Here is a 14108-nt window from a genome sequence, read left to right on the forward strand (position 1 = left end):
TCCCCATCTAGAAATGGGAATAAAATGTGCCATTACTACTACAAAGTGCTCTTCGGTGGATAAGTAAAAGGATTCACGAGTGGGGTAGTATTAAGCCGGGGTGGTCAGGGAAGGAGAATCTGAGATGACATTTGAGCTGAGACATGACTGATAAGAGGCCAGGAATGGAAATATCTCAGGAGGAAGAATATTCATAAGTACTGGACGCAAAGGCCCTGTGGTAGGTGGGCATTAACTTGGAAGGCCAGAGAAATGGGAAAAGGGCTGATGGGGCAGGAGTCTGCAGCAAGAAGGGAGTGACCCTGCAGTGACCTGGTGTGTGTCAGGCACCAAGCTGAGCTCTTCATGGGGAAAGAGAGACACAGAAAGGTCCAGTGCCTGACCAAGGCCACATAGGTAGGGGTGCCAGCAGCTGGGAGAGGACCCAGGCAGTCTGGCTGGGGTCTGTTCTCAGCATTCTACACGTGGCCTCTGTTGCATTTTTGAAAACTTATTAGGGTCTAATTTATACACTATAAAATCCCACCACTGTGTCTGTTTGACGATGTTTAAAGCACATTGGTGGAATTGTGCCTGCCTCCATGATCTACTTTCAAAGCATCTGTTACCCCAAAGTTCCCTTCTGCCTGTTCACAGCTAGGCCCAGCCCCAGCATCAAGCTGCCCCAGAACTGTTTCTGATTCTATAAAGAACTTTCTGGAAATTCATGTAAATGTGATGGTAGAATACATGTCTGCACCATTCACCCAGCGGGGGCTTAGTCTCATCAATGTTACAGCCAGTGTCTGAGGTTCATTCTTTTTTTATTGCTGAATAGTTTTCTGTGGCGCATGTGCACAACGTCCAATGTTTAACTGTCATGGATGACGCAACAATAAACATCTGTGTACCAGGCTGTGCGTGTGTGTGTGAATGTGTGTGTGAGTGTGTGTGTGTGTGTGTGTGTGGTGTGTGTGTATGTGTGTGAGTGTGTGTATGCGTGTGGTGTGTGTGTAGTGTGTGTATGTGTGTGGTGTGTGTGTGTATGCGTGTGGTGTGTGTGTGTGAGTGTGTGTATGTGTGTGTGTGCGTGTGTGTGTATGTGTGTATGTGTGTGCGTGTGTATGTGTGTGTGTGGTGTGTGTGTATGTGTGTGTGTGGTGTGTGTGTATGTGTGTGTGGTGTATGTGTATGTGTGTGTGTATGTGTGTATGTGTGTGTGCGTGTAGTGTGTGTGTGTGGTGTGTGTGTACGTGTGTGTGTGCGCGTGGTGTGTGTGTGTGTTTGCGTGTGTGTGTGAGTATGTGTGTGAGTGTGTGAGTGGACTGTGGAGTTACGTGGTAAGTGTATGTTGGACATTGAAATAAGTGGCCACATTGTTTCCTAGGGTGTCTGTGTCATTTTGTGGCCCTACCCAGGCACGAGGGTTCCGGTTTCCAGGGTCTCCAGCCTCGGTATTCGGTCTTTTTGGTTGGAGCCATTTCAGTAGTTGCCTAGAGGTATCTCATGGTGACTTTAAGTACCATTTCTCTAATGACCAATGATGTTGGATGATTTCCACGTGCTCGTTAGCCGCCCAGGTGTTTTCTCTGGTGAAATGCACACCTGTGATCCCAGGTTTCAGGAGGCTGAGGCGGAACTCAGTCCCCAAGTCTGAGACTAGCCTGGGCAACACAGTGAGATTCCACTTAAAAGCGTCTTTTGCCCATTTTTAAAAAAGTTAGACTTGTCCTCTTATGAGTTATATAAATTCTTTAAATATTCTGGAGACAAGTTCTTTATCAGATATGATTCATAAAGTTATCTCCTAGCCCGTAGTTTATCTTTCTCAGCTTTTAATAATGTCTTTTGAACAACAGAAGTTTTTAAGTTCTCAGCTTTTTCAAGTCTCTTTTAATAGTAGTAGTTCTTGCATTTCGGTTCGTGATCCAACCTAAGTGAATCTTGATGTGAACACAGCTGGCCGGGCCTTCCTGAGCATTCCCACGAGCTGGTGGGCAGAGGACAGATGGACACTTAAATGAACTGTGACCACATCATGTAAGAAGTTTCCAGAGTCTTGGGCTGTTTTTTCTGTGGTGGCTGGAATGGACTCCAGGGGTCTTTCCAGGGACGGGACAGCAGCAGGTAGAGGACAGACAGCAGGGAGCCGTGGACACCTCCAGGAATGTCCAGGGTAACAGATCATAAGGCACAGAAGGGCTCAACCTGCTCTGCATTAGCATCTCCCAAGGAACCAAACCAAGCCGATCCCTCTCTGGAGAGGTCTGATGCACAGCAGGACTGGGAATCAGGAGTCGATGCTAAACCCTCTCATCCACATGGGAAGGCCGAGGCCCCAAAGGGAAGGCAAGTGGCCCAGAGCTGTGACTCGGAGCCTTGGTAGCCGAGATGGGCTGGAGCCGGCCTCCTGCCTTTCCTTGGCAGCACATAGAAGCAGAGTCCCACAGGGCACCGGGCCACGAGTTCCTTCCTCATTCAGCTGGGACTGCTGAGCGCCATCTGCACAAGCCCTGAACCAGGCGTTCGCACCACGTGCCACTTCACTGTCACACCCACCCAGGGAGGGCACAGTCACCAGCCCCAGTCTCTGCCAAGGTCCTGGAGCCGTTCACCTGTGAGGGTGGGATCCACTGTTTCTCCTTCGTTGATTCACGCGAACACAATGCGGCCCAGGGCAAGGCCATCCAAACCACAGCGGCTCCGCTCCTGGCACACGGAAGCCAGAAGGAAGGGCGCGCTTCTCAGGAGCCTACAGAAAAGAGCCGTCCACCCGTCCACCCGTCCACCCGAGTTCTACAGCCAGAGGAAACGCCTTCAGGGTGAAGGAGCTGCCAGGCATCCTCAAGTAAGAACAATGACCCACTTGAATCAAAGTGTGAAATATGATATGTCAAGAACTATGTAACGCTTTGAACCACCAACAATAAAAATTAAAAAAAAAAAGAATGATATCAGATTAGAGATCTCCATGAAGGTTAATTTAATAAAAGCAACGTGGTCAGGCACGTAGGCCCTATCTGCAAACCGAGCTACTCAGGAGGAAGGAAGATTGCAAGTTCAAAGTCTCACTAAGGCAACTTAGTGAGAGCTCGTCTCAAAATACGGTTTTAAAAAAGGGACTGGACTTGCAGCTAAGTGCTCGCCACAGATGTGCAAGGCCCTGGGTTCAACTCCACTACTGCAAAACAACAAAAAACACACACACACACAGGAAAGTGGAGAAAAGTATGTATGACACCACATACGTAAGAAGGGAAAAGCTAGAAATATAAGTGTGTGCATATTTTTATGTTCAGAAGGAAAGGGAAGCCTAAGAGAAATCATTACCTATGGGAATAGGAAGAATGGCATGAAGTGCAGTGGTAATAGTCACACTTCTTCACATATGTTTTTTTCTGCACATTTGTATTGGAACCATATAAATATATTTCACAATTATGAAATCATTTTTTAAAAAACAGTTAAATTTCCAAAGCAAAATGAAACAGATAAGCCTATGTACCCAGGTTTTCACCCAGAAAGTGACTTTAAAACACAGCAACATTAATGGATATGGTAATAGGACACCTCCGAAGATAAGGATGATAATCTGCAATATCTGCAGAAGAATCTTACATTCTTCATAGTAACCATATTTTTGGTACTGTAAGCTTGGTTGGTATTCTGAGATTATTATCTGTATAATGGTGGGATAAATGAGTGGTTTGTTTGTTGCCTCGGGAACCAGGATTTTAGCTGTGGGGGAAAGGAGTTACTGGTTGTTGAGATTAAGTAAGAATCCTGTGTTCATGAGTTTGAAGTGAAAAGATCATGCTGCCCAGATTTTTATTCCCAAACACCATTTTACACTAAAAGGAACAAGGACACCTAGGAGAAATGGCTGAGTTCTAGTCTGGGGCTGGAAATGTGCTAGCAGATCCTCCAGCACTTGCATTCTCACAAAGCACGGAGGCTTTCACACACCACTAGGACCAGCACCAACAGGGAGAATACTGTGAAGCACCGGAATGCTTTAAACATGTAAACACATTTTTATGATAATATTCCAAATATGATCACACTTAAAAGGTGATAGGGAACAAATCCATTGCTTTGAAAAGCAGTATGTTAAGGGAAAGAAAAGCATTTATCTTGCCCATCCTGCAGAATCTGGGCCCCAGGTGCCAAATAGTAAATGAAAGGGATTTTCTTTATAAAAGACTGACAACTAATAAATGAACATAGAATGATGGGATACCACTGTTTTGCAGTCCTTCATGAATTAAGGTGTATGGCTACTGAGAGACCACCAAACACCACGTCCCTCTTGGACAAAACTCCACACAAGCTATGGGCTGTGAAGCTGGTAAACCTGAACCTGAATATGATTAAGCCTCTAAAGGGAAGTATCAATTTATAGGAAATATAGAAGACAGAAACTGCAGTAAATGATACCATGGGAAAGCAATCACCAAGTCCAAATGGGGAGATTCTACAGGACGACTAATCTGATTTCTTCAACAAACTGCAAGGAAAAAAGGAAAGAGAAGACGGGAAATCCATGGCTCAAAAGAGACTTCAAGGGCTGGAGTTGTCTATAACTCGGTGGTGGAGCGCTTGCCTAGCACAAGAGAGGCACTGGGTTTGATTCTCAGGACCACATAAAAATAAATAGATAAAATAAAGGCATTGTGTCCATCTACAACTAAAAATTTTTAAAAAGACACTTCAAGAGCTAGAGAACATATCAATTGAATACAATGTACAGACATTATTAAATTCTGATTCTACAAATATACATCTCTTTCTGTCTGTCACACAAAGTCACAAACACATTTATGAAGAGATATTTGATAATATTAAGGAATTTTATTTTAGGTGTAGTAAGGGTTGTGTGTTCTGTTTAATAAAATTGTTGTCTTATCTTTTACAGGTTCTTGATATTTATGGATGAAAGGATATTAAATTTGGGGTTTGTGTAAGAATGATAGGAAGGAGAACCTGTGTAGATCAAAGAAACAAGATTAGCTAAGAGGTAATAATTGTTTCAGTTAGGTGGTGAGTTTCATTGTATTTTATACTCTTTTTTGTAATAAAATTTCTTAAAATTTTAACACTTATTAAGTTAAAAAGCTATGCAAAAGTAAAAGTATAATTGATCTATAGAACTAAGAGCTGTCCTGGCAAAAGACTAATAAAATAGATAAATTTCTTAAAAAAAAAAAAAAAAAAAAAGAACAATGGAGAGAAGCTGACCTCCCGGAAAGTTCTTGAAACAGACAGGAAGTCAGTCCAGACAGATTTAAGGAGTCAGAACATGGTGATAAGCCCTGCAGGCCGGCTCCCTCTGTGGGCTCGCCTGGCCACTCACATACAGTTGGCTCCCCAGCTCCAGTTTGCTGCCAAATCGTAGGAGGTTTTCAGCCTTGTGGCGGTACCAAGGACCTCCGTCGTTAGGCACACCTCTGAACGGACCTTCCCCCGTACTGCAACGTGCTGGGAAGGAAGCCGAGAGGCTCTTGGGGACCGTTTTCCCAGGGAGTTTTAGGGCACAAACCAGGTCCTGGATGCTGACTGGGGAAGGGGTGGGTCAGGGAAGGCTTCCTGGAGGAAATGGCAGCCAGACCCACCTCCAGAGGACCAAGAGGGGCCAGCCGGGGGGGGAGCACAGCACTGGGAACCCGCCATGCTTGGCCTTCTCTGTGACCGTCACCTCCATCTGCTGGGCTACGGCAGATGGACATCAAGGACATTTTGAGCCTGTGGTGGTGGAGAGCCTTACTGGTTGATCAATTTTCTTTAGTTTCAGGTAAAAGCTGACTTTGGGCCCCTGGCTCAGTAAGACACTCTGAAGGAGACACTCACTCCCTCCCTCCCTCCAACGGCCGTGTGGTTCCTGGTGAGCCCCCAATGTCACCACGTGGCACCACTGTCCTAGATATGGGGTGGCGCCCGACATACGGAGAGGAGACAGACAACAAGCAGGAGAGCGGGTCCGTGAGGAGCGAGGATCATTCCAGACAGACCACAAGGCAGCGATGGCCGAGCACAGGCTGCTGTGCCCAGAGAATACAGAAACTGGGGTGAGGAGTAGACACCTCTAGAGTAACCACAGAGGAACGATAGGTCTGCCGAATCTAATAGCAACAAATCAAATCGCATTTTAAAATTTTGTTTTAAAATAATTTAAAAAGTTAAAATAGTTCCAAATTTCCCATTTCTCAACCTGTTTTTCATTAGTGCCAGCCTTCTCCAGGGATCGTTGCTGTTGTTGTTGCTTTGTAGCAGGGATTGAACTCGGGGACACTCGACCACCGAGCCACGTCCCTTGCCCTATTCTGTATTTTATTTAGAGACAGCGTCTCACTGAGTTGCTTAGTGCCTCACTTTTGCTGAGGCTGGCTTTGAACCCACGATCCTCCTGCTTCAGCCTCCCGAGCTGCTGGGATTATAGGCCTGCACCATGGCACCCAGCTCTGGGGATCATTTCTAGACATTTTTCTCCCTAACAATCCCTCCTTTCGTGGGGTTTTAAGATTCAAGTTATACTATTCGTCTGATTAGGTACCGTGCGTGCGTTTGTGCTTTAGATACAACTGCGTAGACTGTAGTCCCTTCAGGAACCGCGGTCTCCCTGGCGGGGTGGGGGTGGTTATTGCCTCCACCCAGAGCACAGTCCTGGTGACTAGTTTTGACTGTGCTTTGTGCTACATGAAGGGAGAGCTGGGTCCTCCACTTCAGTGAGAGCGAGGAGCACCGGGGACGTTGCCTGGCGGTGGCCTCGGCACCCTGGTGGTGGCCGCGGTGCTGGGGCATGATGCTGGGGGGGGGTTCCCCTTGGGTGCCGCTGCCCACCCTCCAAGGAGGTACTTGTTGCTCAGTTTACAGAGCCTCGGTGCTGGGGACCCTGGGACTCAGCCCAGGGCCTCAGAGCTGGACACTGCGGCCCCCGCCCTGCTCGGTGGCCAGAATTAATGCAGAAAAGGAAAGAAAAGAAAGAGAGAGTCGCGGGAAGGAGAAGGAGGCGGGGCCTGGGAGTGGGGCGTGTAGGACTCCATGGGAAACCGCAGGCCGATTCCTTCAAAAGTCCCCTTAGAGTCCCCAGAATCACCCAGAAGACAGAAAACACCGTCACAGCAGCCTAAGGCGGAAACGACCCGCGTGACCGCTGACAGACGATGGCGAATGAGACGAGGCTCAGGGGCCACCCTGAATCCCAGGATCTAGAACCCAAGCGCCCACGTGTGACACTTTGAGAGTCACACCACGCAGGTGGGCAGCCCCAGGCCACGCGGCCCGCTGGCCTCGCACACTCAGTCAGACGGGTGGAGCTCCGAGGCTGAGGTGAGTGTGAGACACGACGGATCTCAGCTCAGACGGGTCCCTCCCAGGATGCCTCATTATACGTGTGACGATATTTCCAAAATCTGCAAAAAATCTAAATCCAAAGCGTTTCTGTCCCCAGCATTCTGGATAAGGGACGCCAATCCTGTGTCTCCAGGCGATGGGACATCACCCAGGTATCAAGAGGAACGAGCAACACCGGCCACGGCGCGGACGACTCTTGGGCTACGGGACCCAGTGGTAGCCAACGCGAAGCCCCACGGAGTGACCCCCGTTAACCTGAACATTTGAGTGGACACTCCCTGGGGACAACGGGTGGGACTCCAGGGCTGGGGAGGGCGGCCAGGAGCGACGGGTGCAGACTCTCCTTTGGGGTGATAAAAGGGTCCTGGAGCTACCCAGAGGGTGGCCACCCCTCACTGGGAAGGTACCTGATGCCTGTAAATCATCTACTGTGAAGTGGTTGATGTTATGTTCTGGGGATTTTATAATTTAAAACCTGAACCAACCTGGGCCCCCGCTGCCTCCCCACGGGGTCTCCAGGCCTGCAGCGAAGGTAGGGTGTAGAGGGGCGCAGGAGGCCGGTGCCCTCCTCTGCCTGCTGGCTGCGCGCGAGACCCAGGGGAGACAGCACCTGAGTCCGCAGGACCCTTGCAGCCCAGCCTGAGGCCAGGGGACAGTTCCCCACTCCTCCGTGCCAGCCCTTCCCACCTCTCCCTGTCTCTCCGGTGACAATATGAGCAGGTGGGCATGCGTCTCCGTAGAAGGCTCCTCCTTGGGGGCCACAGGGCCTGGCGCTCTGGGCTGGATGGACCCCCTCTGAGACCACCAGTTCTTTCCCAGGGGGCTGCTTGAAACTTGCGTGAGATTCCGGATCTTTCAAAATATTGGTTTGAAAAGATGGTCCCTCCCTGGTCCTGGGGACACACGGTGCATAGGCTGGGACCTGTCACCTGCCCCGCTCCTGGCACATGACCCTGAGCCCTCCTGTGTTCCTGACGCCTGGAGGTGACCACATGAAAGAGCGGGCGCCGCTCGAGACTGAGGGTGCCTCCCTGGTCCCCGCGGCGCCATCCAAGAGGCCACTTGGGAGGCCACGGCGGCATTCCAGTCCCGGCGTGCGTGGTGCCTCAGATCAAAGGTCCCACTTGGGGGACGTGTTTCACGGAGGCAGCTGTGAACCTGTCCTGTGGTCCCTGAAGCCCTCCTCTGTCCTCTGCATTCCGTGACCGCGCGTGGCGGGGTCAGCAGGCTGAGGCCGAGGGGCGAAGGCCAGCGGGGTCACTGGCTGGGGACTCCCCCTCCCGGGCGGTCCCCTCGTGGGCCGCGGACCCCGGGCTGGGCTGCAGGGTGGTGGCAGGAGAAAGGGCAGACACCAGTCGTCCCAGCGCCTGGGAGGAGAGGGCGCAGGCTGCTGACCAACCGTCCAGCCCCGTGGGAACGGAGGCCAGTGACACGCGGTCAGCACTCTGTCACGCCACAGGCAATTCTCTGGGTGAGTCCACCACTCCACACACGGCGGCCACAAGGAGACCGCTGACCCAGGGATACCTAGTGGCCGCAGAGGCCCAGCAGACAGGAGCCCTGCGTGCCCCCCCCCCAGTGCCCAGGAGGAACTGCAGAGGGGGAGGGGGTGAAGGGGCGCCAGAGAGGTGGGGCGGGCGGGCGGGCGGGGTGCAGAGTGAGCAGGAGCTGGACCCTTCCAGCCCTGCACCCAGGAGGCCTCTCAGGCCAGCAGGAGACGGGAGGGAGGGAGGGAGGCCAGACACAGTGCAGACACTGTGATCAGTGGCTTCAGTGTTGGGGAGCAAGAGGGAGTGGTGGAGACTGGGGCCAACCGGAATGGACCGGCTCTGCCTAAGCAGCAGTAGTTGGTGGCAGACACCATTTGGCTGCCCAGCAGGCGTCACCAATCCCTTTGTTCTCAGCTTCTCCTTACAGAGGGCAACAGAGACAGCTTGCTTTCCTGGCCTAGTGTTCTCTTGTTTTCCTGTCCTCCCTGTACCTGGCTCCTCCCCTGAATCATGAGGGGATGTGGTGGTTGGAGTTACAGCAGCCATCTTGGGACATGAGGCTTGAGCATAAAAGCTTAAAGCCCTATATGCTGAGGCTGAGGCATGGAAAGATGAAAAGAAACCGGTCTTCAAAGATATAATTGAGCTGCGGGGCCAACCCTGGGGACCAGATGGCTTGCTAAATGCACACTAAATGTGATTATGGTTTAAGGCGCTGTCAGTTGGGCTTTTTAAGTAAACTGCCCAGGGCATTCCGGGGGGCGTGTGAATCCATGTGGCCAGAGCGCCTGACTTTTCAGAAGACAGAAATCTGGATTTGTATGTGAGCTGTCTCAGTTTTTTTTAAATGCAGGCAACAAATACAAATGAGTTGGGCCCCAAACAAAACCAAACAAAATAAACCAAAGCACATTCGCAGGGTGGGTGTGGCCGAAGGCTTCCAGTCTGTGACCCCCCAGGGGACAGAACAGTGAGAGTCCTCTGCCCGCAGGTGGCCAAGACACAGCCAGGAAGGGCTCCTGACCTGAGCAGAAGCAGCCTGGGCCCCAGCGGTGGGCTCCCCGTGAGCTCCGGCCCCCAAACACGCCAGCGAGGGTCAGAGTCGAGCTGGGCCCCGAAATCTGGAGCCCTGGGGAAGGGTTCCGAAGACCAGGATGAGACTGGCCTCCCCGGAGAGTGGAGGCTGGGAGTGACTTGGTGCTGACGGCATGGACCTGGGCTTCAGGCTGAGGCTCAGAGCTACTGCACCAGGGATTGGTGACGTCCCTGTAACTGTGCATCTCCCCAGGTCAGGGACCCTGTGTGGACAGCCGCCACAGCCAGCCCATCCCGCCCTGCCGCCCCACACTGTGGTGCTAATGGGAGGTTAATTCAGTGCGTGGCACTTTTTCCACGCCGGTCCCACCCGGGTCCCCTCTTTTCGTTGCTGGTTTCCTCTCATTCTCCATCGCTCCACTGGCAAGAATCCTGGTGTCTGATGCTGTCTTAGTTTGTTTGTCATAGAATGAAATACCTGAGGTCGGCTGACTTTACAAAGAAAAGAGGCTCATGTAGCTGCCTTGAAAGTTCACTAGGAAACAGCTTCCTGAGCTGAGAAAGGGCAGACAAAAGGCTGTGGAGGTCCCAGACCTGAGCCTGAAAGCCCAAGACCAGGCTGCCGCTGACCTGGCCCCGGCAAGGCCCTCGGGACAGATGGCTTCATGGCAGCGGCGAGGGGTCACGTCTCCGCTCAGGAGGCCGACACAGGGTGGGAGGAGAGCTCACCTCAGCAGCCCCTGAGAACTGCCTTACGTCCTCCTGAGGCAGAGCCCCTGCCCTCGGGTCCTGTGTCTTAAAGGTCCACCCTGGGGACAAAGCTGCCAACCCACGAACCCTCCTGGGGGACAAACCACGTCCAAGAGGTGACGGACGCGGTCTCTGTTCATTCCGCTCTTGGGAACCTGCGCTCGCATTCTGGGTTGGGGTTGATCCCGTGAAGCCGCGTGTCCATTTCACGTGGCCTCTGGGTTTTCCACCTGCGTTAAGTGGCCGAGGCCCTCTGCGCTGCTGTGTCCCCTCGTCTGCTGTCGGGCTCACCCCAGAGGATGCCAGGGTGGCCTCCTGCTCTCCGGCCACGGGCTGTAGTGACCCTCCTCCTTCCGGTCCCTCCTCTGTGTGAGCAGGTGTCCTTGGGATTCGGCCCCAGGAGAGGGACTCTGGGTCCAAGGCGATCAGGCCTGGCTTCCCCCAGGCCTGGCGGGAGCACCTGCAGGGCGGCCTGCTCCTTCTGCCACCCCTAGTAGGACTCAGGTGACCCCGGGTGACGCCTCCTCTGTGGTCCTCATCCGCATTTGGCTCCTGGTGACTCTGAGCACCCCTCCTGGGCTTGCTGCCCTTCTGGCGTCCTCCTCTTTTTAGAGAGATGGCGACAGTCACGATGGCGATCCCTTCGCTGGCCCGAGTCCAGCTCTAACGGAATCCAGCCCCGGGGAGCCTCTGCTCTTCCCGTGGACGGCGCTGGGCGTCCTGGCTCCGCGCATCACACGCGGTCTTCTCGAGGCCGACCAGTCACCCATTGTCTGTGTCACCCTCGTGGGGACCCAGGAAACAGGTCCTCCTGGGAAGCCATGGAGCAGGGCTCCCGCCAGCGTGGGCCCCCCACAGCCCAGGGGCTCGGCCAGCGGCTGGGCGGCTTCTGGGTCACCTGGGTCACCTCCCGGATCTGCTCACGAGGCCTGGGTTCCCCCCAGCACCACAAACAGCAGCAAAACCACCGATTCCCCAGAGCAAAGGGACCTCTGTGTGGGTCCACAGGGACACCCAGGGGCACACTCTCCCCTAACTTACTGATGCCGCCACTGAAGTACCATCAAAATACAAGTGTGGGTCTAGAGCGGTCAAGGACGGCCGTGGGGTGACCTAGGAGTGGACGCCAAACGGTCAGCAGATAACACCAAAATGGGAAAGCAGAAGCAGGACGAGGGGCCCCGGAGGAGACCCTCCACCCGGGGCCCGTCCCAGGCCAGGTTCAGGAAGGGACGGGCGCAGCCTCCGGGGCCTGTGGCTCCGGTTCTTTCCTTTACCCAGAACGCAGTGGGGCGGAGGGCGGGAGCTGGGAGGCCCGGCCGGCCCTCCTCCTCCACAGCCCTCATGGTCCCCTGCCTTCGCTCCCCTCCATCCCATCAACGTTGGCTGAGGGCCTACTACGCGCCCAGCAGGCAGCGCCTGAGAGTGCTGGTGCTGACTTCCTGGACGTCAGAGCCCGGAGGAGCCGAGAGTCCACACAGGATGGACGTGTTCGCCGTGTCTGAGTGTTAATGACCACCGTGGAGACGTCGCAAGTGCACCATGGATCGCGAGTTCAAAGCAGCCTCAGCCACCGCGAGGCCCTCAGCAGCTCAGGGAGACCCTGTCTCTGATAAAACACAACACAGGGGTCAAGGGCCCCGAGTTCAACCCCGGGTACCAAAAAGCCTCCAGGGAAGGTTAAAAAGGAACCCCCTGTGGGGCCCAGACCCCAGCACCCGAGTGGAAACAAAGCCTCGCGATTGGCCCTCAGCTCTGGGGTCAACAGGGACACAGTGGCCCGTGTGCCGGGGAGGGAGGCGTCCTGGCGCTCTTGCTGAGGCTGAGGTGTCTCGACGTCTTGTCCTCTTGAAAGCCCCCAGAGCCACGCGGGGCCTGCGCCTCTGACCTGGGCTCGCTGCGGGCAGCCGCATCTGGGTTTGATCAGGCCGGCTGTAGATGTCACAGTGGCCTCACTCACAGGTAGCCTGAAGCACATTTAACTGGCCATAAAACAGTCCACATTCCCGAGAAGCCGATTCAGAGGGCGGCCCTGTCACCGTGTCTCTGCCACACGAGTCGCGTGATGCCGGGTGGGGGGCCCAGGAGCCGGGGGCTGCAGGGGAGAAGCTGTATCCACAGCCAGCCCCAAGCAGGGCCCAGAGGGCAGTGCCCGGTGAACGGCACACGGCAGGCTGGTGAGGCTACTCCCGCCACCCAGGGACAGAGCACGCACATCTGTTGGTTCCTTAGAGACGCGGATGCCCCAGACGCCGTGTTGTCCTGTGGTTCACCAGGGAGCACCGAGCGTCTCGGGGGGACGGGCTCCCTCAAGCCCCAGACGTCACCAAGGAACCCCCAGTGACCCGCAGGTCCAGCCAGGCGGAGGGGTCTAACACGCTGCGGGTGATGCCGGTGGGGACCTGGGCGTGACGCTGCCCACCCCGCAGCCTCCTGCTCTGAGTCAGGGACCTCGCTGGCCCTCTCCTGGTCCCGCTGCTCCTCCCAGCTCACGTTACGCGGCTGTGACGGTCCTTTCTTTGGTGGCCCTACACTTCTGCCATCGTCTTGCAGAAGCAGGGACACCGCTCTCTCCCTCCACCCAACAGGCTCCAGGGAGCTGTCCTCCTGTCCCCTGGCAAGGCCCAGTTCCCAGGAGAGTAGGAGGTTCCTAAGAAGTGACAATAAGAGAGCAGCTGTTTGTCCTCGGCACTATTTCCACCTACAGCACAGCCCTGGGCACGGGGCAGACGTCCGGTGCCCAGACGTCCAGTGCCCAGACGTCCAGTGCCCACTTACTGAAGGAGGAAGTGAAGGAGTGAATGAGCTGATACCGTCACCAAGTGCCGAGCAGCTGGCCTGAGCCAGGCGCTGTGGGCCCCTGGCTGCTTCGCCTAGTCCACCCTCCATTCCACAGGGACATCAGCAGAGCAAGGTGAGGCAGGAGACTGTCACTCACTTCACTGACGCTCCTGAGCACCTACTGTGTGCCTTCACCATTTCCTGAGCACCTACTGTGCGCCTTCACCAACGTTTCCTGAGCACCTACTATGTGCCAGTCTGCCCAAGTCCTGGGGGCCACAGGAGTGGACAGAACCATGAGGAGCCCTGCTCAGTGGAGCGGACACCCTGGTCCCGGGGCTGGAGGGGAATGTGAGGGACGTGTCCCGTGGTGAGAGGGGCTGGGCCATCGGGGGCAAGGAAGGGCCTGTGGGATTGTCGGGGTACGGTGGGGTTGCCCACATCTGGTTGCCCTCCCAGGACACGAGGAGGCAACTTGAGACTTCTAACTGTGGGGCTGTGGGCAGCAGAGCTGGGGTCTGGAGCCAGGCGTCACCCTGGGCTGGCCGGTCTGCACCTCCATCTGTCCAACCTGCTCTCCCTTCTACCCCGGAGCCTTCTGAGCCGCTCCAGTGGGGGTTTGACTCCATGTAGCTGCAGGCCTCTCTAGGGAGGAGGGGACACAGGTGTCCCCGACACGGCACGAGCTCCTGCTCCCAGCCGCAGGTGCCTGGTTGGTTTGGA

The 14108-nt window shown here is 54.5% G+C and overlaps 1 protein-coding gene across 1 annotated transcript in view; it reads right to left on the minus strand.

Moving 5' to 3' along the window:
- Eya2 (EYA transcriptional coactivator and phosphatase 2) overlaps positions 1-14108 on the minus strand; it is a 189094-nt gene that overhangs the window by 75812 nt on the left and 99174 nt on the right. The gene's annotated exons all lie outside the window — the stretch shown is intronic.

This window comes from Callospermophilus lateralis, chromosome 3 (genome assembly GCF_048772815.1).
Source record: "Callospermophilus lateralis isolate mCalLat2 chromosome 3, mCalLat2.hap1, whole genome shotgun sequence".
Taxonomy (NCBI): domain Eukaryota; kingdom Metazoa; phylum Chordata; class Mammalia; order Rodentia; family Sciuridae; genus Callospermophilus; species Callospermophilus lateralis.